At 39.0% G+C, this 26,161-nt stretch overlaps 1 long non-coding RNA gene across 1 annotated transcript; it reads left to right on the top strand.

Annotated features, from left to right (window-relative positions):
- The first annotated feature begins 3,873 nt into the window (after window positions 1–3,873).
- On the top strand, window positions 3,874–14,645 carry LOC117871487. Its single transcript, XR_004644257.1, has 3 exons — window positions 3,874–4,046; window positions 4,979–5,039; window positions 14,513–14,645. It is a non-coding gene; the product is annotated as an uncharacterized LOC117871487 (long non-coding RNA).
- Window positions 14,646–26,161: the final 11,516 nt, after the last annotated feature.

The raw sequence follows: 26,161 nt of genomic DNA, 5'->3' as shown, positions 1-26,161 counted from the left end.
ATTTGGATAAGATCTGAAACATTCATTAACCTGAGAGCTAATGTGTCCAATCCTTTGGGATTGGTAGAACGTTTTCTTTTATATGACGAAATAAGATTTACAGAAATTTTCATCATATTTGACGTGCGTATCTGAATGGAGGCCTGAGGCTGGATCACTTTAAGGGAACTGTGTTGTTTGGACTTCTGAGTAACCAGTAAGGTAATAAAGAAGCTGTTTTATGCTGGCTTGGTAAACCTAGGTATTGGAATATCCACCAGCTTTATGGAGATTGTCTGTCCCATTCTTTGCAGTTCACCCTAATTGAGTGACCATAGCTATCCCCCCTGGGATACCGGTCACAGTCAGATATGTCATGTAAGATATCTGCAAGAATGTTATAATTTGCCAGATATGATGATCTTGTTTATATGTTTGTATGACCTTTGTATTATACGTTATAGATATGTATGTATGTCTGTATTTCAAGCTTGTGATATGCTTCTGAGTGACACCCCCAGACAGTTTGGCATCAGCACCTCCTAACCGTCTTGATGGCCCATTAAGGACCATCAGCTATACAATTGACCCATTGAGAGAAGGCAGATACACCTTATGACTCAACAAGGAGAGAACCTTAAGGCTTCCAAGCAATGTGCTGGGCAGCTTGTGTTTGAAACAAAGAAGCACAGGACACATGGTAAAAGACTATAAAAGGCAGCTGCATCTTCTCCATTTTGTCTTCAATACTGCTTCTTACCTCGGGAGGACCATTGCTACAAACTGAAGTTCTGACAATGGACTGAATGACCCATCCAAGCTATGGATGTATTCCAGAGACTTAACTTAAGACAGCAGTTTATATCATCACTGCTACAAGCCTGAACCAAGAACTTCGCCATTACTGTATGTAATTGATTCCTTTAACCAATTTTAACTCTCATCTTTCTTTCTTTCTTTCTTTCTTTCTTTCTTTCTTTCTTTCTTTCTTTCTTTCTTTCTATAAGTAAACCTTTAGATTTTAGATACTAAGGGATTGGCATCAGCATGATTTTTGGGTAAGATCTAACTTATATATTGACCTGGGTGTTTGGTTGGTCCTTTGGGATCAGAAAAACATATTATTTGATGAGACTGGTTGTAAAGAACCACTTATCTCTGAATCCAGTGTTTTTGGTGGTGATATAAGAATGTCTGCGGAAACTGCCTTTATGTTTTCTTGTTAGCCAGTGTGGTGAAACAGGAGTTTATTTTTGTTGCTGGCTTGGTATATTTTATAAAAAAATAACCACCAATTTGGGTTGTGGTGGCCCTATTTCTCAGCAGTTCATCCTGAATTTGGCATCCTCAGTTGTGACCTACTAAGGCATGGTTAGAGATATTCCAAAGAAAAATCATTTAGGGTACATCTACACTACAGGGGGGAGTCGATTTAAGATATGCAAATTCAGATACGTGAATAGCGTAGCTGAATTCGACGTATCGCAGCCGACTTACCCCGTTGTGAGGACGGCGGCAAAATCGACTTCTGCGGCTTTCTGTCGGCGGCGCTTACTACCACCTCCGCTGGTGGAGTAAGAGCGCCGATTCGGGGATCGATTGTCGCGTCCCGTCGATCCCCGAGAGGTCGATTTCTACCCGCCGATTCAGGCGGGTAGTATAGACCTAGCCTTAGTTTCACAGGGGATATTATCCCATAGAATAGTTGCCTCGTTAGCTTCTCCCACATTTAATCAGACATGTCCCTTGCAGTTGGGCAATGTTTAAGCAGAAATATTTCTATTGTCTTAGGGAGAGAAATGAATGATTCCTCATATTATCTATTTTGCTCCTTTGTAGACTCATATCTCAATAAGAAGCCACATATTGAAATGACTACTGGGGGCGGGGAAAGGGGGAGTGCAACACACCAAGTATACAGAATGGAATTATAATTAAGGCTCTAAATGGGTCAGGTCTACCATTCTATTAAAACAACCCTTTTCATTGTAAACTGACTCTTTATGGTCATTTGGATCTGGACTGTTCTCAGTGGTACCAGATGACAGAACAAGGAGTAATGGTCTCACGTTGCAGTGGGGGAGGTTTACATTGGATATTAGGAAAAATGTTTTCAGTAGGAGGGTGGTGAAGCACTGGAATGGGTTACCTAGGGAGGTGGTGGAATCTCCTTCCTTAGAGGTTTTTAAGGTCAGGCTTGACAAAGCCCTGGCTGGGATGATTTAGCTGGGGATTGGTCCTGCTTTAAGCAGGAGGTTGGAGTAGATGACCTCCTGAGGTCCCTTCCAACCCTGATATTCTATGATTTACATAATTTTATATCTCTTTATATATATATATATATATATATGCTGGAACTCCATAATCAGCCAAACTTCTGACTGTGCAGGATTAGCCCATTACTGATTTACAGCTTTCATTACTTCAAGGTCAGTGTGAAAATGAAATGTATGGTAGGACTAAATAAATGAGTGTACTCACATGGGGCAATATAACATTAAGAGAACCTTTGTTTCCATCAGTGGAAATCTTTTAGCATAGGAGTATGTTTAATTTTCTCTTTACATTTGGACACATCAAGGCAGTTATTTCAGTTCTTAAAAAGAAGACAGAGGGCATATAATAATATACATTTGAAAATTATCATTCATATTGAATCCTTAAATTTCAAATATAGCACATTGCATTCAGGATCAGAACTGCTTCATTGCTAAAATGCTTGAGTAACAGAAGGGTAATCTTTAGGTCTATCAAGTGATTAAAAAATTAATTGCGATTAATCGCAGTTTTAATAGCACTGTTAAACAATATTAAATAAAACATTTATATAATTTTGGCGTTTTCTCTATTTTCAAATATAGGGTCAGGACTGGGGATCTGGGCTTCAGCCCCTCCCTTGGGGCATGAGACTGGGGACTTCAGCCCTGCTTGGGGTTTCAGCCTCCCTCGGGGCACGGGGCTCCGGGCTTCAACCCAACGCGGGGTGTCAGCCCCCCCTCAGGGCTTCAGGCTTCGTGATCCAGCCCCCCGGCCTCCTGGGAAGACGCAGGCTGGGGCACTCACAGCTGCAGGCTAAGGCTTCTGGCCCCCAGTGCCGATGCCTCCTACCTCATCCACAGGTATATGATTAATGCATTAAAAACAATAATGTGTTAATTTTGCTTTCAGTTAGTCACAGGTATTAACTGTGATTAATTGACAGCCCTAGTAATCTTTCAAATTCTCTGTACCTTATAACTAAGGTTCTATTTCATTTGCAATATTGTGAAAATTGCAGATTATGCAATATTAGGCTTCCACCTCAATTTTGTTTTAAATTAGATTATTTGCACAGTTCACAATTTTGCATAATTTTGAGGTTTGTAACACACACTGATCTTGGACAGCTCTGGGCAGGGCCATAACCAGGCAGGGGTAAGCAAAGCAGCCACCCAGGGTACAAAGACAGGGAGGGAGAGAACTGGGGTAGAAAAATGATGGCAAAAAGGTAGGGGATAGAATCCTGCAGCAGACATGGTATTGCCACCCTTACTTCTCTGCTACTGCTGGTGGCAGCACTGTCTTCAGAGCTGGGTGGCTGGAGCATGGTGGTGAGAATAGAGAAATTCCTCAGACTCCATTTTACATTCCTGATCTCCATTTTGCATAAGCAAGAGTCACTCCACCACTGGAAGCTACAGGTCACATGATATTTCAAAAGGAGGGGATAGGTCAGCAGATCATAACAACTCTGAGGTAAACAATGGCTTCAAGCTAAAAATAGAACTGGCAGTGAGCATGTGTCTGAATGTTTGGAATGTTGGTACTGAGCATTTGCAGTAAAGATCAGAACGATATTAGCAAAAGCATCTAGAAAGTTCTGACAGGACAGTATAAAGGTCAGTGTGCCAGTGGGCAGCAGACAGTGCTGACAGGGTACGTGAAGAAGAGGGTTAAGAGCAGACAGAGTGCTGACAGCAGAAGAAGCAGAAGAGTGGAGTAGAGTTGACAGCTGTGGAGGTGGAGAAAGATGAAGTAATTCAGAAAGCAGACACAGCAGAAGAAGGAGTCCTATGTCAGCAGACAGAGTAAGCTTACCAGTTATAATAATAGTATAGTGTTAGTGTGTGTGTATGTGGGATAATAAAGATGTATGTATGTTAATTGTGAAAAGGAGTTGACTATGTAAGACTTAAGGCACATTTTAAAACTGCTTTCAGCACCCTGACTGATCACGGTTTGCAAGGCACAGCCACTTAGGATCATCACAAACTGTAAGGCAATATAGTTTGGGGTGCTCTTTAGCTTATAAAGGATTTGTGCTTTATAATATCAGTAAGGGGATTCTTATTATTTGATTGATACTTTGTTATTGTATTAGGGATTCTTATGAACTGCACCAATAAAGAGGAAAGAATGTTGTTTTTGTGTCAATCATTTATCAGAAGGCTGTATCCATGTCCTCCGTGTATTTCTTTAGCCACCTCTGGAGACCAATACTTCCGGAAAACTGATTGGTTGTAAAAGTGCTGTTTTGAGGGAAACCCTTGGTAAACCTGGGAGAGGACAATAGAACAGTAATTTTATGGGGCTACCCTAATTCTGTTTTCAGGGTAATGGCAGCTCTGCCTTCAGAACTGGGCTCCTGGTCAGCAGTTGCTCCTCTCCAGCTGCCCAGCTCTGAAGGTACCACCATGGCCAGGAGCAACAGAGCAGTAAGGGTGGCAATAGTATGCCTGCTCCAGGGCTCTATCCCCTACTATTTTTTCTCATAATTTTTCGGATTCATTTTTCCATGTCCTTACCCCCAGCTTTGTATCTAGAGCAACTTCCCTCTTGCCCCACCCTGGTTATGGCCCTGTAGTTGCACCAAATTGTCTGGTTATCAAAAAAAAATTGCAGGCATAACATAATAGTTGAGTGTTTATATCATTCCAGCAATTGTTTTCTTAAACAAATAGGTCTACTGTGGCTTTTCCAAGTTACTGGTATTAATAAAGTTCCATTATTACTTTTCCAGGATGTTCCATGTCTTGTCTGGAACTCAGACACAATTATTTGAAGATCATTCTGTGATTCAGGTAGTGTCTTACTTATTACTTAAATTGATTATATGTAGGAGTACATTTTTTAACGTTTGTTTTAGTCTGATTTTTCAGTGCAATTCTGTTATTAATAATGTAAACACAGCACATGTCATTATTACTGATCTTTCTCTGATGTTGCTCCTTTTTTTCCTTCTTTCTTCCTTCCCTCCCTCCCTTATCAACCTACACCTGTCAGAAATAATGGAATTGTTATGTTGTTAGTGTTTAGTATAATACAAGAGGCCTTGGACAGCATCTACTACATTTATCTAGGATTAATGTGAACAGCTTTCATTTAATTTACACTTTGAGATGCTAAATTAGGCTTTCAGTGTTTGGAAAGATATTAGGCTCTGTTCAGTTGCATCATACAATTCTGTACATTTTATTTATCAAAGTGTTGTGATCTAACTGCTTGTGTGGACACTGGCTGGCTCAAAGTAAAAGGTACCTAGTTTGCATTAACGTAATACTGGTTGAAAGAGGACTACATTAATGCAGCTGGGTACCTTTTAGTTTGGGATAAGAGCATCCACATGGGGCTGTTAGATCCCTATACTTTGGTGTGCTCTGCAGTTCATACTCTCGTAGTCTGCACTGTGGTGCAGTATAGACAAGCACTCAGGAAAATTATAAACATTAACTAAGGCTAGGTCTACACTACCCGCCTGAATCGGCGGGTAGAAATCGACCTCTCGGGGATCGATTTATCGCGTCCCGATGGGACGCGACAATCGATCCCCAAATCGGCGCTCTTACTCCACCAGCGGAGGTGGGAGTAAGCGCCGCCGACAGAAAGCCGCAGAAGTCGATTTTGCCACCGTCCTCACAGCGGGGTAAGTCGGCTGCGATACGTCGAATTCAGCTACGCTATTCACGTAGCTGAATTTGCGTATCTTAAATCGACTCCCCCCTGTAGTGTAGATGTACCCTAAGGGTGTGAATTTAAAGTGGATTAGTTAAACTGATTTAAGACTACTTAACTGAATATCCACACAGGGAGTTAAAGTGGTTCATCTAATCCACTTTAAATTCACACCCTTATTTAATTTAGATTAATTTTTCTGAGTGTCTCCATGTAGACAATTCCTAAATTATTGAAGATTAGGTACACTGGGGAGGAAGAAATGGTGAAATGAGCCACTTTCCCTGCTTCACAATATGACACTCCCACAAGGACATAGCAGCCCATGATCCCTGAACTCAGTGCAGAAGGGGTTTCTAGCACTGCTAGTAGAATCAGTGCCTCAGGAGGAGGAATATGGTCACACCCACTGATGTAGATATTTTCTAGGGGAATTCAGACTACATTTGCTGTTGACAATGTAGAAGTGGATTATCTAGACATCTGAGGAACGGGGAAAGAAAGTCCTGGTCAGCTTCAAACACCCACAGAGGTCAGGGCAAATTATTACTGAAAAAGGACATTAGCTGGGGTATTAAGGCTTATTCTGTCAGTCTCTTCGCTGGGAATAGGTGCTGACGATAAACTGTAGCTGATCTGAAGAATCTGGCTGTGGCATAAACTAATTTAAAGAGGAGCTGTGGGGAGCTCTCTAAGAACTCCCTATTTCGTGGGCAGGTCATTCTCCATTTTTCTTTATCTTCCACTTTGTCTTACTCACCTCTCCTTCTCTCACTCAGCTTGTTTCAGAGAAGGGGAGGAACAGCAGACAGGTAGAACAAGTTGTTACACATTCAGTAACCTTTCTGGGAAGGGAGTCTCATTGTCTCAGTGACTTTATCTCTTCTTTAATCTCTGATCAGAGCTCCTCCTCAGAGGAAATGGGTGCCCCTCTCTACTTATATTTACATGTAATATTTTGTAATTTCCAAATAACATGCAAAGAATCAAGTTTGATTCTTTCTCACGTTATCACTGCATCGGAATGATATCAGGAGCACAATAGAGAAAAGTATTCCAGGATTCATAAAAGGGGCATGTATCAACAGATTGAGCAGCTGTCAAAAGTTTGACCTAAGTTATCCTGATTACTAGTGATGGTGATGAAAAGCAGGGAATCCAGCTTGATTTTCTGATGAGTTTGCAGAGCTGGAAAGTAGGGTAAAAAATCACTGTTACTCACAAATTAAGCAGATTTTATCCAGACACAACTAACATGAAACTTCCAGGAATCCATAGTTTAGAGTCACTTTTCAGAATAGATAGGCAACTTCAAAATGTGTATCTGGACAGAAACATTTTGAGAGTGATGGTGGTGGGCAAGGTCAGTGTTCAGGGGGCAAATGCCACCTTCCCTTAATCATGCAGTGTTCTCTTCTGGAGTGCAGCCGCCCCCATTTTCCTTGGGAGATTTACACACACACACACACACACACACACATACACACACAGGCTGAGCCCTTGATCTCTGCATTTATCTATCTATTAATATTCAACCTGCATGTATAGGAAAAAATCACATGAAAGGGGAAATTTTTAAAGGCACAAAAACAGACTTCCAACTCCCCACTGAAGTTCCCTGCGAGTTGGGCACTTCATTATTCTTGGTACCATTGAAAATCTGTCTACAATGTTAGAATATAGAAAGTTAAATGAAACTGAGGTGAGCACTGCTTTCTTTCACTCAAGCACACATTTTAAAATATATTCATGCATACAATACATGCCATGAATTCATTTGTGCATTACATTTAAGGCAGCACCTCCAGATGCAGTGCTTCTGGCATGCAAAGGTGACTTACACAGAAAAAGGAGTTACTGTGTATTACTGAAATTTATTGCAATGCCAGTTGACAAGCAATGACACCAACAAGATTTTTGGAAGAAACATGCCCAAGACCATCGTCAACACATTGCCTTTTTAAAAAAAAGTTATTTGTATGCCACGCATCAAACCATACTATGTTTAGTTTTATTCCAGCCTTATCTAATCAATCAGTGCTTGAGACTGAATGCCAAGTACTGTTGTTAGCACAAATTAATGCATCACAGCTGTTCCAACAGCTTTCAGCTTAGAGATGTTAAAATGCATTATACAGTCAAACACATTTTTTGGGGGGAGGGTGTAATTTTAGAAATATATCTTACATGAATATATTTTTTTCCAGAATTGATGTTGGAGATCAGTGTTGTTGTTGTTTTTTCCCTTTTGGTTTGAAATAAAGGAAACCTGAATATTATATTGTTTCTACCAAATGGAAACAAACAAACGAACAAACAAACAGGAAAAAAGCATTTGTTACATTTCTCTATTACACACTGGATCTCACAAAACATGGCTAATTCAAAAGTGACACATTTGAAAGTGTATTTGAATTATGTAATAATTGGTAGCTGGCAGATGATAATGCTTTCAGATTATTTAGGAAAAAATGTATATATGCATGAGCTGTTTCTACTATAAGGTGCTTTGTACATACTGGGTAAAATCCTGGTCCCATTGAAGTCAATGGATTTTACCACTGACTTAAATTAGGCCAGTATTTCACCTGTGCCTCCTGGTATGAAGTAAGGATGTAATGAATCTTCTTAATTTTTGATATATGGGATGCCAAATATCTGATATACCATATATTTCATCACATAGCAACTACACATTTGTAAAGTAGGACATGGGCCTTCCCATGCGCCCCCCCCCCGCCCTCATTCTCACTCTCACTCTCACTCTCACAGGTGTCTTATTTATTCCAACAGGGCCTTAAAATTAAAATAAATAAATAAAAAATAAAATTACGATACCCAGCATATTTGTTTCAAAGGACTGATCCTGCAAAAATTGCACACATGTTTAACTGTAGGCACATGAATAATCTTTCTAGTGGAAAATCTCATATGCTTATTGTTAAGACCATGTGTAAGTCTTTTTTAGAATTAGGGCCATAATTAGCAATGTTAAAAAATAAACAAATTAGGACACTAAAATTATACACTACACAGAGTGTTGTATGACAAAGTTTATAACTTGGCTGCATAATTCAATAGTGATATTTAGTTTTAAATAACTATAAAATCATATATATATTTATCCCATACAAACAGATAAATAGTTTATTTGTTTGATTGATTGATCTATGTTTAAATAACAATAAAGCTCATCTATATACATAATCCCCTTTGAAAACATTACATGAAGTGAGACATAATCCCAATCCCAGATGACCCTCCCTAGGCTCTAACTCCTAATTTGCTATATTACAGTAAATCATTACTCTTTCTTTCAGTCTGTCAATTTCTCATGGCTGTGACACTTCACATCCAACTCAAGTTAACTTTATGTTCTATCACATACTGAAAGTCTCTTCCAGGCACAGTTCCTTAACCTTGTCCAATACCATGTAGGCATATATATATTTCTACTGCAATAATCTTATTGCTGTCACTCCTCTCTCATTCCCTCTCTACTGTTTTGATCTTTTAGCCTTCATTTTACCACTTAATATATGGATGGATCTCTACTGACATAGACCCCCTATGATTTAAACGGGCACCACATGGGATCAATAATCCACCTGTATAGACTTCACTAAAAATTTGGGGCATTAAAATATAAGATTTTCAAGCAGGGAACTTATTTGTTTTGGTTCTGATCAAAAGCCCACTGTAATCAATAAGAGTCTTTCAAGTGACTTCATGGGCATTGGATCAATCCTTTTACACGTACTAAAAGATGTATAGGTCATTTGCAGATACTGCAACTTGGCAAAAGCGTATTTGAAGTACCTTACCATCCTTCTGCTGAGAGTGATAAAGTTTGTCACAAAGGGAGTTTTTATAACTCTAATATTACGGTGAAGAGTATAGTATAAAATGGTAGAGATAGAGAGAGTATCTAATATTGCAGCTGTCCATACTACAGTAGCTGAAAGCTTTCATTATGTTATTTTAATTGACTTGGACAACCACATTCACAATATTCTTTGGCAACTGGCAATTTATCAAAGAAGGACAGGAATATTTATGAAATAGTTTGTGACAGACCCAGACCAGTGGGGTACAGGAGTCTGGTAGAGGGCAAATATACTGGTCACTGGATGAGTAGTTTTCTGTTCCCTGAGTGACCAGAGCAGAGGCTGCACTAGAGTAATCAGGAACCTGCTAGAACCAGTTAAGGCAGGCAGGCTAATTAGGACACCTGGAGTCAATTAAGAAGAAGCTGCTAGAATCAATTAAGGCAGGCTAATCAGGGCACCTGTGTTTTAAAAAGGAGCTCACTTCAGTTAGTGGTGTGAGTGGGAGGAGCTGGGAGCAAGAAGCTGAGAGGGTATACTGCTGGAGGACTGAGGAGCACAAGTGTTATCAGACACCAGGAGGAAGGTGTTTGGAGGAGGCCATGGGGAAGTAGCCCAGGGAGTTATAGCTGTCATGCAGCTGTTACAGGAGGCACTATAGACAGCTGCAGTCCACAGGGCCCTGGGCTGGAACCTGGAATAGAGGGTGGGCCTGGGTTTCCCCCAAACCTCCCAATTGACCTGGACTGTGGGTTTTTCCAGAGGGGAAGGCCTCTGGGCTGTTCTGCAACCCACATGGTGAATCTCTGAGGCAAGAAAATCTGCCAATAAGCACAGGACCCACCAAGATAGAGGAGGAACTTTGTCACAAGTTCTTCCAATGTGTGGTTGCAGTCAAAAGCCTCATAGTTCTTGTGAGTGCCTTGATTACCATGTGTACTGTTGACACCAGGAAATATTGTGTGGTGTTTTGTGTCCCTGTATCATCAGTAAATGAAGGGTATTTCATGGTTTTATTGGTAATATTCCTTGCAGTGGTACTTCTTCAGACATATAGTATCAGGAATAACAGGATGGCAAAAAAACCCTCACTTTATTTAATTAATTTATGATGAAACTTCATGAACCCAGGGAAATCACATAACATAGGATCCAAAGACATTAACTAGTAAAGCCGAGTCTGCCAGATAAGCCATGACTCCAGAACATTAGAAGGGCCATAGTAGGTCGGACCAATGGTCCACCTAGACCAGTATTCTGCCTTCTGACAGTGGCCAGTGCCAGATAATTCAGAGAGAAGAACAGACTAGGACAATTAAGAATGATCCATCCCCTGTGGTCCAGTCCCAGCTTCTGGCAGTTGGAGGATTAGGGAAACACAGAGCATAGGGTTGCATCCCTGACCATCTTGACTACTAGCCATAACTTATCTAATACTTTTTTGAACCCAGTTATACTTTTGGTTCTGACAACATCCCATGGTAATGAATTTCATAGGTTGACTGTGCATTGTGTGAAAAAGTGTTTCCCTTTGTTTGTTTTAAATATGCCACCTATTCATTTCCTTGGGTGATCCCAGCCTTGTTATCTGAAGGGGTAAATAACACTTCCTTGTTCACTTTCTCCATGCCTTTCATGATTCTTTGTCATCTCTTTTTCTAAGATGAACAGTTCCAGTCTTTTTATTCTCTCCTCATATGTAAGCTGTTCCATCCTTCTTATTTTGTTGCCCTTTTCTGCACTTTTTCTAATTCTAATATATTGTTTTTTGAGATGAGATGACCAGAACTGCACACAGTGTTCAAGGTATGGGCATATCATGAATATACAGAGTGGCATTATGATATTTTCTGTTTTGTTATCTATGTCTTTTCTAATGATTCCTAGCATTCTGTTAGGGTTTTGTTTTATTTTTGTTGATGTTGCACATTGTGTGGATGTTCTCAGAGTACAATCCACAATGACTCCATGGTAACATCTAATTTACCCATCATTTTGTATGTATAATTGGGAATATTTTTTTCCAACATGCATGACTTTGCATTTATCAGCATTCAATTTCATTTACCAATTTGTCACCCAGTCACACATTTTAGTGACTACTCTTTGTAACTCTTCACAATCAGCTTTGTACTTAACAATTTTGAGTAATTTTATATCATCTTCAAATTTTGCCACCTCACTGTTTACATGTTTTCCATATCATTTATGAATATGATGAACTGCACAGGTCCAAGAACAGATCCTTGGGGGACCCCACTATTTACCTCTCTCCATTGTGAAAAATGATCTTTTATTCTTATCCTTTAACCAGTTACTGATCCAGGAGAGGGTCTTCCTTCTTATCACCTGACTTTACATTGCTTAAGAGCCTTTAGTGAGGGACTTATCAAAGCCTTTCTGAAAGTCCAAGTACATCATAATGACTGGATCAACCTTGTCCACATTCTTGTTGCCACCCTCAGTGAATTCTAGTAGATTCATGAGGCATGGTTTCCCATTACAAACAATGTGTTGACTCTTCCCCAACATATCTTATTTATCTATGTGACTGATAATTCAGTTCTGTACTACCATTTCAACCAGTTTTCCTAGTACTGAAATTGAGCTTACCAGCCTGTAATTGCATGATCACCTCTGGAGCCTTTTTTAAAAAAATTGAGTTACATTAGCTTCCCTCCAGTCATCTGGAACAGAGGCTGATTTAAGTGAGAGATTACATACTACAGTTTGTAGCTCTGCAATTTCATATATTTAAATTCATTCAAAACTCTTGGGGGAATATCATCTGATCCTGGTGACTTATTACTGTCAAATTTATCAATTTGTTACAAAACTTCCTCTATTTCCACCTTAGTCTGGGACAAGCTTTTAGATTAGGCACCGAAGAAGAATGGCTCACATGTGGCGGTCTTCCCCATATCCTCTGAAGTGACAACTCATGCAAATAATTCATTTAGCTTCTTCCCAAAGGCCTTGTCTTCCTTGAGTGCTCTGTTAGCACCTGGCTCATCCCGAGACCCCCACTGACTGTTTGGCAGGCTCTCTGTTCCTGATGTATTTTTTAAAAATAATAATTTTTTGTGTCTTTTGCTAGTTGCTCTTCAAATTCTTTTTTTTTGTTTTGGCCTGCCTAATTATAATTTTACACTTGACTTGCCAGAGTTTGTGCTCCTTTCTATTTTCCTCACTCATATTTTTAAAGAATGTCTTTTTGCCACTAATCACCTCTTTTCCTCTGCAATCGAAGATTCTGTAATATATAAGCAGTGACAGAAAAAAAACCTGATTGGGAATCAAGAAGTGGAAGGGAAGTAATTTTCCTGAACCTTAAGAAAGTTTTGAGCTCAGTTAGGTGTTTGAACTGAGGTTAGAATCTAATAGGCAGGAACAGGGAAATGGATGGACTTTGAAGCCTTAAGGAAGGAATACTTAGAGTAGGGTTATTTTAGAGATGGTTAATGCTTGCTTTGATTCACATCTTGTGGGCATCAGGAGTGAGTCTGTAGAATGAAGAAAAGGGAGAGAGTGTAGAGAAGGTAGCAAACCAGGAAGGATATAATGTGCATAAAATTTCAGAGGCAAGTTTTTGGTTATTGGATAGTATTCAGCTGAAAAAAAATTCAAAATATATGGCTATGTGCAACCTCAATCAGCATCTGATGAACAGGACTACTTGAATTCAGAGGACATTAAGGGAGAAGGGAAATTGTTGTCATACCATCCCCTGCACGAAATACTTATTTTGTCATTTTGAGGCTTAAAAACTGATTGACTATTCTCTACTCTTATTTCTAGGGTATGCGCTTGAGATTGCACAAGGGCTTAGTTTAGCATAGCCAGAACAATCTTTTCCAATCTCCCTCCAAAACGGACCAGGTGCAGAAGGGAGAAATAAACTATAATCAATAGCACTGCCTTGATCAGTGTGTAAAAAGATAGAGCACTGGGCTTGCCAGTCCTCCAGGGTTGTCCTGGAGTCTCCAGGAATTAAAGATTAATCTTTAATTAAAGATTGTCTTGTGATAAAACCTCCAGGAACAAGTCCAACCAAAACTGGCAACTTTACAAAGCACATAAATGTAAAACAAGCTCCTCTGCTCCACTATTGCTATGGTCACCATGTAACTGTTTCTGTTTATTTCATCTTTAAATCACTAAGGACACTGCTGTCTGAGATTGACAGTCCTTCACGTTAGTTTTACAGCAGATTGTTGGAGAGCAGATGCACAGAGTGGCTCTGATTGAAAGCTCATTGAAGTCAAGTGGAGTCATTTCATTGACTACAGTGGCATTTGGATCAGGCCCCTTGCAGCTCAATAAGTGGCCTGATATTTTTGAAATTTGCAGAATGCACGATTTCAGTGAAATGTACCTATACGTATGTCCTTTGCTGCATCAGAGCTTGGAGAAAGGAATTTCTCTTAAAACATGCATGATAGACACGGTCATTGAAGAAAAATAGCAAAGAGAAAATACTTGTTTGATTCTTATTGAGGAAAAGTGTGGTTGTGCCTCATAAATTGGATATAATGTACAAAAATAATTCAGCCATGGTGAAAATATGACCCATATAACACTGTCAAGGTCAGTGATCCCTAGAGGGATCTGCTGACTAAGTGCTGATCACACTAGTTAACGTTGCCTATGGGAAGCTTTAACGTATGCACCTAATTTTTTTCAAGTGAAAAAATGAAACACATAACTTGCTAACAGTAGTTGGACTTATTCCTTTCTTTTAAATTTTCTGTTTCCTTTTGTCTTTTACCTTGCAGTTACTTCTCAGTGTGAGAGAAAAGATCCTTTGAAGTTATGTCAGTTCATCTCACAGCTCAGCACAAAACCCAGAAGCAACCAACCACAGACAGATATTATTTTGTTTATTATGAATGATTGTTTGCATAAGGATGGGAGGAAATTCAGTGTAACTTTTCTTCCCACCCATCCCATATTTTTAAAATCTTTGATCATTTTAACATTTTTAAATTAATCCCCCCAAAAAACTTTTATCAGTGCAATTTCACATCCTCCGCCCCATATGCAACTATAATCTCACACATGCACTTTTTGATGTATTAGCCTTGAACACAGAAATTCACTTAAGGTCCATACAGATTAGTTTATAAAGACACACTTTGTCATACTGAGTATCTAGATGCTGGGTGGAATGGTGTGTTATGGAGATATTTTTATGTATGTCAAGTTATAAATGTAAACCAGGGTTTGACAGAGCTCTCTCCTGTCCTCTGATTAAAGCAGGAAAATACCTCAGGAGCAGACCATATTCTCATATAGGCACACCTGCAGAGCTGAAGACCTGGGCATCCTTCAATGGCAATGCCATGCACACCATTCACCAGAAACTAGTAACAATAATGGATTAATTTACAGTGTATATGTTGTCTTAATACTTGGAAAGAAAGGCAATATTAAAGTTTATTTCCATCAGTGATGTAATTAGGCCAAGATTCTTGCAGCAGTTTGGCTTAATTATGTCATTTTGCCTTTTCACATGACTATACCAAACTATAAAAAGGTAAAGATGGGAATAATTTGGCATTTTGCCAAAACCAGAACTCTTTAACTCACTAAGGCCTTTATTTAGCAAGGTAGTAAAGCAGGTGGATAACTGACTTTAATGGGGCTAAGCTGGTGGGTATAGTTAAGTATGTACTTAAATACATTGCTTAATCAGGGCCCAAGGACCTTTTTTCCAGAAAGGTGCTGAGTACCTTCTGCCTCATGAGAATGCTATTTGGAGTTCAGGGTGTTCAGTACTTGGCTGGTTCCCAAAAGCTGCAAGAAAATTAAATCAGCTCCCACACACACATTCAAACTGTTTAGATATTATTCAGAAAAATGGTAAATAAAAAAAATTTAAATTTATCTCAAAAGCTTTGAATTTGGACACAAAATGGGAAAAATCTAGTGTATGTATAAATAAAGAGAATTTTTTTAAGAGTTAACCAAACATTTGCCTTAAAAGAAATGCATTATGAACAGATAATTTAGGATTTACCTGACCAGTCAGTGAATGTTTGCATCACAAAAATATTTTAATTAAGATGTAACATTATATTGCATTAGGATATCCTGGGAGGGGGAAAAAAGTGCAGAAAAGGTAATCTGATCTAAGAGCTATCAAATGTGAGTTCCTTATCCTAAACTTCAAAGCCCTTAATAATTTTGCATCTGCTGTCTTGACTGTCCTTGTCTCTTTTCACATTGTCCACTTCAATTTTCTTCACTTTGTCAGTGATGCCACAATCCATACTTTCTCCCATGCTTCTATTACATATAGAGAGTCCATCAGATCTGTAAGGCCACTGTCCTTTTCTTTTTCAAATCTCTCCTCAAGACCACTTCTGCTCTGTTGTCCATAAGAAAATCTGCCAATTAAACTGATAAGAACAGATATAATTTAGAGAATTTTTCACTTGACCACAGCTCAAAGAGCTGATAAGTAAGTAGAGGTAGATGGGGACAACTGACATTTTTATTTGTAATAATAATGAGAACATGTAAGTGTCTATACTTATACCTCACATATATATGCATTTTTAATCCATCTCCTTATATCCTTTGTATGTTATTCCTTTTAAGGTAAGGTCCAGCACCCATGGAAAAACAATAGGTTCTTCCCATTGACTTCTATGGACACTGTATAAGGGGCTATGATTTTAAGTTATTTGGTCAGGAACCATGTCTTCATAATATAGCTGCTTTAAAATAAAAGTGAGGAATTTCACACATTTTTTCCCCCTTTGTTAAATTTTGAATTCTGAAAACCTTCCATAAGTAGGGTGGTAAGTCCCAAGCACCGACATGACTGTATCACACTAATGTTTTTCACCTTGATAAGTGCCTATCCAACAATGCCTGCTCTGGGAAACAAACACCAGGTTTCAACTCTTATTAAGCAGTTGACTTTAATCTGTGAAAAAGGGGATGGAAGCTTTGTTGCTCATTCTCAGGGGAACTGATAAACTTCTAATTTTTGTAGTGAATGGCAGACACTACACAGATGAAAAGTGGTGAATTACATATCCTCATCGTGTTACTATTATGCCTCTGGCATTTAGGGCAGTGACAAAGCTCCTCCACTCCTGTCTGTTTTTGGCAAGTGTTTCAATGGTTCCCCAGCTGTGCCCCAGGTTTTTCAGCTCGGCTTCCACAGCTCTTCATCATGTTGTTCTCAGGTGGCCTCATTTTCACTTGCCTTCAGGTGTCCATCTTATTGCTACTCTGGTGATGGAATCAGTTTCCATCTGAAGCATATGACCAACCATCTCCTGGCAATGATGGTGCTCAGATCCACTTGGCTGTACTGTATCAATAGATCTTGGTTTGAGATTTTTCTAGGCCAAAAGATATGGAGGATTTTTCTGAGACAGATTGTATGGAATGAAGACAGTTTGGACATGTCATACTTTCTCATTCCCCAGCATTCTGCAGTATAAAGTAGTGTTGAAAGTACGCTAAATCTTAAGTTTAGTTTTGGTGTTGTATTGAATTACATATATTTTATTATTCATATAATAATTACTAATAAAATTGCTGTCCTTGAGATACCATGTAACCATCACAAGTATGTGCAAATACATGCTGCAAAACAGATCAGAAACTTTTGATGACATCTAGATGATTTTTAGGCTCTCTCTGTACGGACATTCCGGTGGGGAATTGAATTAACTGCAATCATAAACATACAGTGTGCTCACTTCACTAAACATCTTTTTTTATATAAAACCAACCACAACTAAATTAGCAAAAAAGGTTGACAGTAACATGCATCATGGTTTTTTAGTTTAAAAGATGTATACTTCCTAATTTTGAATTTATATTTTACAGATATCATACATTGTAATTGTATGTTAAATATTGTAATTGTTTAGTTATATAAAATGCTGAATAAAGATTCAAAATAAGAAAATCAGTTGTTTCTGGAGCAAATTTATTGCATATAATCCATTTCACACTCTTAATGGAATAATTAGTCTCCACAGATGCATAGTCATTAGAGGTGCCTGAATACAAGTGATTTTACACATCTGTCAGCTCAGTCACACATCTAAGGCTTAATATAACATTTGGAAATGTATTAATTACACTTTAAGGTAGGCATTAGGTCTGTAAACCAATGAAAATTAATTAATCAGTATAATTCTATTTTCATTATACTATTTCATTCAAAATGTGTGGTTCATTATTTTTGCCTCTGTATATTACAATTTTGAAAGACAAGTCCTATTCCAGAATGAGTGTGTTTTTTTTTTAAAGGAGGATGAAAATTGTTACTTTTTTAATATGCTTTATTTAGTGAGGTAATGTGATCTAGTGGTTAAAGCACAAGCTTAGAAAAAAAACAATATCAAACCAGCCTATCACCTGGCTTGGATACTGGATCACAAATAGCAGACACTGGGGAAAAAAATAGTTCGATTCTTTGGCTGAAATTTGTTCACAAATATTTGTGAAACAATTTTGACTGGTGAACAAATATGTAAAGACTGCCATTGTGACTGGGTGCCTGGGATGGTCCACACTGAGAATGCCACATTCAGGGAAGACTGTAAGAATACGGGCACACAATCCCCCAAAATTGGTGGTTTATTCTACAGTTAGATTCACCAAGCCAGTAACAAAAAAGCTTCTGCAGTACCACACTGGTTAACCAGAAGCTGAGCACACTCCCTGTTAGGCATTCTAGCACTTGGCTTCTATCCAGACAAACAAGTCTTATATAGTGAAAAGTTACTGAAATCCCAATTCACCTAAAAAGCAACAGAAGGTCCTGTGACACCTTTAAGACTAACAGGAGTATTAGTCTTAAAGGTTCCACAGGACCCTCTGTTGCTTTTTACAGATTCAGACTAACACGGCTACCCCTCTGATACTTGACACCAATTCACCTAGGTTGTGCTAATCCCAAACAGGAGCGGCACCAGGGTTTTTAGCGCTCTAGGTGGGGTCCTTCTGCGCTCCCAGTCGTCGACGGCAATTCTGCGGTGGGGGGTCCTTCCGCGCTCTCGGTCTTCGGGGCACTGCAGCGGCAGGTCCTGGAGCGAGTGAAGGACCCGCCGCAGAATTGCCACTGAAAACCCGGAGCACGGAAGGACCCCTCGCTACCAAATTGCTGCCGAGGGTGGCAAAATGACACCCTCCCCCCCAAATCCTGGTGCCCTAGGTGACCGCCAAAGGATCAGCCCCAGGTCAATATGTATCTTAAACCTTAACCAAATATCTCATTATCAGCCAATCCTTAGTAAACAAACTAAAGATTTCTTAATAAAAGAAGAGTTATAAATGCATAATAGATCATATACATAAAATGATTGTGATGTCCTTATGTCATGTTTGTAGCAATGATGGAATAGACTACTGGCTTGCAAAAGACTCTCTGGTAATTTCCAAAAGATTGGAAGGTATTAAGTCAATAGTTCAAAATACTACTTTTAGTTGTAAATCTACAGTTCAGATAATTGGATCAGGAAAGAGGCAAAGCAATGATGTCACAGCTTGCAATTTATAGCCCAGCACATGTGCATGGAAACAACAAGGAGTCTGGTGGCATGGAAAGTTACTAGCCCAATATGGAGTCCAATGTCACATGAACATGGAAAGTTACTGGTAAAAGATGTACTTTAGAGACTAACAAATTTATTTGAGCATAAGCTTTCATGGGCTACAGCCCACTTCATCGGATGCATAGAATGGAACACACAGAAAGATGATGTTTATACATACAGAGAACATGAAAGGGTGGAAGTAGCCATGCCAACCATAAGAGCCAATCAATTGAGATGAACTATCATCAGCAGGAGAAAAAAAACTTTTGAAGTGATAATCAAGATGACCCATAGGTGCGAGGATAATTTAACATGGGGAAATAGATTCAATTAGTGTAATGACCCAACCATTCCCAGTCTGTTTAAACCTGTTAATTGTATCTAAATTGCATATTAATTCAAGTTCAGCAGTCTCTCTTTGGAGTCTGTTTTTGAAGTTTTTTTGTTGCAAAATTGCCACCTTCAAGTCTGTCACTGAGTGGTTAGAAAGGTTGAAGTGTTCTCCCACTGGTTTTTGAATGTTATGATTCCTGATGTCAGATTTGTGTCCATTTATTCTTTTGTGCAGAGATTGTCTGGTTTGGCCAACATATATGGCAGAGGGCCTCACTCTCACAGATCTTGGGAAACAGGCCAGTCCTCGCTTACAGACAGTCTCCTAACCTGAAGCAAATGCTCTCCAGCAACCACATACCACACCTATCCTTGCAACAAACCCCGATGCCAACTCTGTCCACATATCTATTCAAGTGACACCACAAAAGCTTATGCTCAAATAAATTTGTAAGTCTCTAAGGTGCCACAAGTACTCCTGTTCTTTTTGCGGATACAGACTAACACAGCTGCTATTCTGAAACCTGGTAAAAGATGGAGTCTTCAGTCACATATCCTCATCCTTGAATGGTTTGCTGAATCTCAGGTGCAGCCATGGGGCCCACACTGCCTGAAGCATTGACAGGACAGGCTTAGTATTTTCAATGACCCATTGTGAGCTGGGTGTCCTTAATGGGCCATCAACACATAGCTGTCAGTCCCTGTTGTAAATATACCTGGGGAGTGTCATCCAGAAACACAACAAATGTTTGAAATACAAATCCATAGACAATATTCATAACTTCAGATACAAAGATGATACATGTATATAAACAAGATAATCATTCTTTGTAATTCACAACTTTTCTATTGATACCATATGACATACACAATTTCAATAAATCTTGTACAAAGTAACAGTGGTAACAACAGTGATCTAAATGACCACCTTTCTTACACACAGCATCACAACCATCTCTTTTCATGCAGTTTGCAAACAGGGCAGAAAACACTATGGACACAGTCTTGTAATTGAATTAATGTGGGTGGATCCTGTCTGACCCCCATTGAAGTTAGTTAATAGCTTGGCTTTGCCTCATGATCTAATCTTGACTTTTTTCCTAGTGCAGGTGCAGGGTAACACCTTGTAGTTCAATTTAGCTTGTCAAGTTGCATCCTAATTTTCTGCTTGACCAGTGCTAGGTGTCTACCTGTATGGATCTGATTGCAGGACTGAGGCCTCAATTTGTATTTTCCATATATAAGCACATAATAAATATGCAATGTGCAGAGCAATTGCTTTAAGCATATCTTTGCAGGACACATTTCATTCAGTGCACATAGACTCTTGTTACTATGTATCTTGAAAATTATTCTGCCGTCTGAAAATGTCATCCATATACAATTGTTTGCACTGTTGTTATAGCCATGTTGATCCCAGGATATGATAGAGAAAGAAGGTGATTGAGAATATATTTTACTGGACCAACTTCTATCCTTCTAGATGTATACAGAGTTCTTCTTCAGGTCTGGGAAATGCTCTCAGTGTCACAGTTGGGTCATGGAAGACTTTTCTTCAATGTTTCTGGATAAGCATAGAAATAATCATGTTTATCTATATTTGAAGTGATGTACATGAAGGGCCAGACTAGTGCTGGTGCTCAGATATTCTGGTAATAGAAGCCTTATAGGAACCTTAGAGAGATTTACTTTTAAAGAGGTGGAAATTGTGCCTCTCTGTTCCAGAGAGAGCACACTGTTATTTTACCAACATTTTGAAAAAAAAAATAATAATGTACTGTTGGATGATAAAATTTAAAGAGTTCATCCTTCCAGATATAAAATTTATCAGGCCTGATTAATCCGCCTTAGAAGCAGGAGATGAGCAGTTTGCTCCCTTTGTGACTACAGGCACAACCTTGATTTAAGGGGGGATTTGCCTTATTCACAGAGGTAGTATCATTGATTTAAATGGGATTAGTCTCATGAGCAAGGCAAGTAGGATTTGGCTCTTAGTATTTCTAGCCTGGCCAAATAATGATAACTATCTGCAAGTAATAGAAGATTTTGAACATTAAGAGAGCTACTATTTCACTTTCAGTTATGTTTGTGCAGGCCCTTTGAAGTCACTGATGAAACACAGGACAGAATTTAGACCTGATTGCCAAAGTTTTCCTTTGAATATTTTTTTTCAATGGGATTTGAATTCTCCACAATTCAAAGGGCAGAATTTGAATGTGAGGAAGGAGAAGAATTATTTAAGGTAAATTCAAGGGAGCATAGTCCCCAATGTAATCTTGTTTTTAAGCATGTGAATAACTAAGTTTGACTTCAGTTGGACATAGTGCACGATGCTTAAAAACTTTGTTGAACTGGGGCCATAACTAGTAGCAATGTATGAAACTGAGGGGAAAAGGCTATGGCTAAATATGAGGAAATTTCTAATGAAGTTGATATCTATGATTTTATGATAGCAAAGCATTAATTCCATTATATAAGTCATTTCAAAATGGATTGGAGGAAGCAGTGAAGAATACTGACATACAGTAATCAGCAATCCTGCACAGGCAGCAGAATGGACTAGGAGACCCAATACAGTAGGTCTTTTTCATCTCTAAATTCTCTGACATAGTAACATAATTACAATTATGAATAATTACATAATGTATAATTAAAATTATGTATAATTGCAAGTGCGTATGTGTAATTACAATTATATGTAATTACATAATTATAATAACATTCATATTTCTGAAGATCTAGCTTCAGTTCAACTGCACTAAATTCTGTTCCTTTACTGAGCAGAAGAAAGGGGGAAAAGAGTGCAGTTATCATGCTGGTGTCTATGAAACAAGCTCCAGGATATAAATCCAAACTGCCTCCATTTTCAAAACTATAAAAAGAAAATAAACACTGAATATCACAGGATTGATTTTTATACATTAGTAAATAGGTAGAAGATAACTCTGACTAGTGCAGTGGGAAAATGAAGGGGAAATGTTTTTGAAATGTAATCGAGTATTTCCATTAATTTGCTTAAGGCTATTTCATACATGTGGAATTTTGGCTTTCCACAGATTTTCAATACCATGACTAACTTAGGCCTGGTCCACACTAACCCCCCACTTCGGACTAAGGTACGCAAATTCAGCTACGTTAATAACGTAGCTGAATTCGAAGTACCTTAGTCCGAACTTACCGTGGGTCCAGACGCAGCAGGGAGGCTCCCCCGTTGATGCCGCGTACTCCTCTCGCCGAGCTGGAGTACCGGCGTCGACGGCAAGCACTTCTGGCATCGATCTGGGATCGATTTATCGCGTCTAGACCAGACGCGATAAATTGATCCCAGAACATCGATTGCCTGCCGCCGTAATAAAGTTACAGAGATGATGGTTTTCGACAAAAAGGGTCTCAAAAAGCCAGAAAGATCTCAGTATTTATCACCCATATTTAACAGCGAAAGGAAAGAAAGGAAGAAAGAAAGAAATTCATGTGATAAGGATAACAAACAATTACTAGATAAATCACATAGGAGGTTGGTTTAGAACCCCTTCAACCACTAAATCATAAAGCACTACCACTTCAGCTAAAGATGTTCTTCCCTAGCCAGCAGTATTTGGGGACATGGGCATATATAGAGCCATTCTATTACAGTGAATGTCTGTAATGCACCCCTCTTAATTAGCAAACAAACAAAACACATTTAGTTTCAATTTTGGCTGCATCAGGAAACACAGTAAAATGTTAAAAGAATTAAAATAAGAATTTATGGGGAAAGAAGTTTATATTTTCCCTACCTTCTTGTTGCCTACCACATCATTTAGTTCATACTTCCCACTTCTTTCCTTTCCATTTCTCTTAATCTCAAAAATTCAAACCTCAGTTTACCTCCATATTACAGCTGAGTGCTATAAGTATTTGCAATATTCAGTCTTTTATGTATGTCTAAGGAATATATAAAACAATGACAGGCTTATTTGCCAGAGCAAAGAAATTTCTTGCCAAAAATTTATACACATATATTACTGCAACTCCAGTGCCTGATCAAGAAGTGTGGCCTTTTTATCTATTCTATCTATTTTAAATATGGTTGCCAGCTCATTTCCAACAAATTAATGGGCCTTTGAATCAAAAATATATTTGAAAGTTCCAGAGCTGAGCACAATATGTTTTAGTCCAGGCAGTTTAATTTTTGCAACCACTTACCCTGAGAAAATGTTTAAATTTTCCCTTAGCTGTGTCATTTTTAATAGAAATATTATATAGTTTCAGAAGAGGAGAAACTGAATAAAACCTATAGTACAATAAAATGAAGTATGCAATAGAAGAGGAAAAACTGAGGAATGAACAGAACAGAAATAAATAGGGAGCTAATCAGTTAAATTAGCCTGGATGAAATAAATAAAATGGCATATGATAACTACAAACATAACTCTCATGGAACTCCACAGGAAGGTCTCTGCTCAGCAGTGGAGCTCCACGGAAGTCGACGGAGCTCCACATGAGTTTGCTGCTGCAGTTTCTGTGGGATCAAGGAAAAGGGATTAGAAACAAATGGTAGAAAAAATTATGCCTGACAACTGATCTACATTTGCAGTCTTTTATCAAGTCTGCTTTCTATGAGATTAGAGGATACAGGGCAACCAGGGGTTTCAGCTGCTTCTAAAAATGTTCCTCTTCTGTTGCCAGATTGCTGTCCTGAAGCTGGCAATTCTCTTTCTTCTACTGCCTCTGATTATAATTCTGGTAAACAGGAGTATGACAAATTCCACAGCCCACTCTCGTCTCTTCCTGGATCTTTAGGCTTCTCCTGGGAGCAAGATGACAACTGTTGTGAGAGGCTACCGGTGTGGTGCTTCTGCTTTCTCCTGTTGATATCACTCGGCTGCGTGCGTGTGTTCCCTCTGTGTGCTGCCCCAGCTCTGCGCAGATAGCTGACACAGCAGACCCGACGAGAATCCCCAATAACCACAGAGTCTACTAAGATACAAAGGCACCTCGGCCAGGTTTATTGCGATCTCGGACACAATTGCAGTTCCCTGTAGGTTTCTGAGCCTCATTCAGGGCATACTACGAGAAAAGTGCCTCTTGGCAAGGACCCGGCTCAGTGGCGGGACTTTCCACTGCCCCCGTGGCCGGACAAAGACACCACCCCAGGGACACATTCTTATACACAGGTACAAACAAGTTACACATCACTCCTGACGTATTGAGGTGCAACCCCTCTACGTAGTAAGGTACAACCCCTCTACGTAATAAGGTGCCGCCTCTCACCTTGTACCTGTTGGTTCGATCAAAACAACTCTATCCATCATTTTACCCTTTTGCCCCTGTCATTGGGATGGGTCGGCCTGTTCCATGTTATCTGTGGAATGTTCCGGTATAGTGTGTCTTGGTACCATGTTTATACTGTAACTATGCAACATCAGCCCTTTCCTTGCCAACTTCTGTGAGCAGGGCCTGCCTCTTGCTCACAGCTTAACTTTGCTTCATATTAGCAAAGTCTTGACCATTACTTTAGTTTGGTTCAGGCCTCATACTGGGCCTTCATTAGGCCTTTACTTACTACATTGCCTTCACTTACTACAACAACCTTCATGCGGTGAGCCTGTTACATGTTATTGATTAACATAGCAAATGTTGTCAAAAGGCTACTGAACATCAATTTGTTAATCTCCTGGTATGATTATCATTGTGAAATTTAAGAGACCTTCTCTTAGATAGCACCAAAAGACCAAATATCTTCACGTGTACCAACTAAATGTGGAAAGTTTGTTGCATGCTAAGTATGACAAACATTCAAGAGTTCTCAATGAGGATAACATTGATATTGACTGCTCTACAAGAAACTCATGCTGAAGACTCTGAAAAAGCTGCCAGATATAAAACAAAACAAAAGAAGAAAATTATTTTAGCTGTAACCTTACATAGTTTATTTGCCAATACCTTTATATTAATAGCATTCAGTATTACAACTCCTAATTGCAGTCCAAAGCAGTTTCCAAATCACACATTGGGTTTTCTCTTTTTTTATGGATTTTTTGACATACCATTTTTTGACAACCAATTACACACTGGAACTTGTGTCCTTCTTCCTGCCCAACTTTTTTTACATTTTATTTTTTATGCCCACTTTGTAACTTATTTGTAACCTTAGCTGATTGTGCAGATGGTCAGCACAAATTCGCTGGTAAGGGCTTATCTTATTTATTTTGTCTCTTTGTATCCTCCCTAAAACTTCCAATCACCTGGATGTTTCTACTTTACAACTTTAGAGGTTATAACTCGTTAGGGACATTCCTGGGGGGCGGGGTCCTTGAAATAATGAGCTTAATCTTCAGCAAAGGAGATGTAGGTTAGATTTGGGCGGGGTGGGAGGGGGGAACTAAAAGGGAAGTTAAGCTCTGGAATAGGCTTCCAAGGGAGGTTGCAGAATCTCGATTATTGGAGGTCTTTAAAAACAGTTTGGACAAACACCTGCTGTCAGGTATGGTCTAGGACGGTTTACTTTGTCCTGCCATAGTGCAGGGGGCTGAATTTGAT

This window comes from Trachemys scripta, chromosome 1 (genome assembly GCF_013100865.1).
Source record: "Trachemys scripta elegans isolate TJP31775 chromosome 1, CAS_Tse_1.0, whole genome shotgun sequence".
NCBI classification, from domain to species: Eukaryota; Metazoa; Chordata; order Testudines; family Emydidae; genus Trachemys; species Trachemys scripta.
Note: the sequence above shows the minus strand (reverse complement) of the source record. Positions and strands in the feature narration are given on the sequence as shown.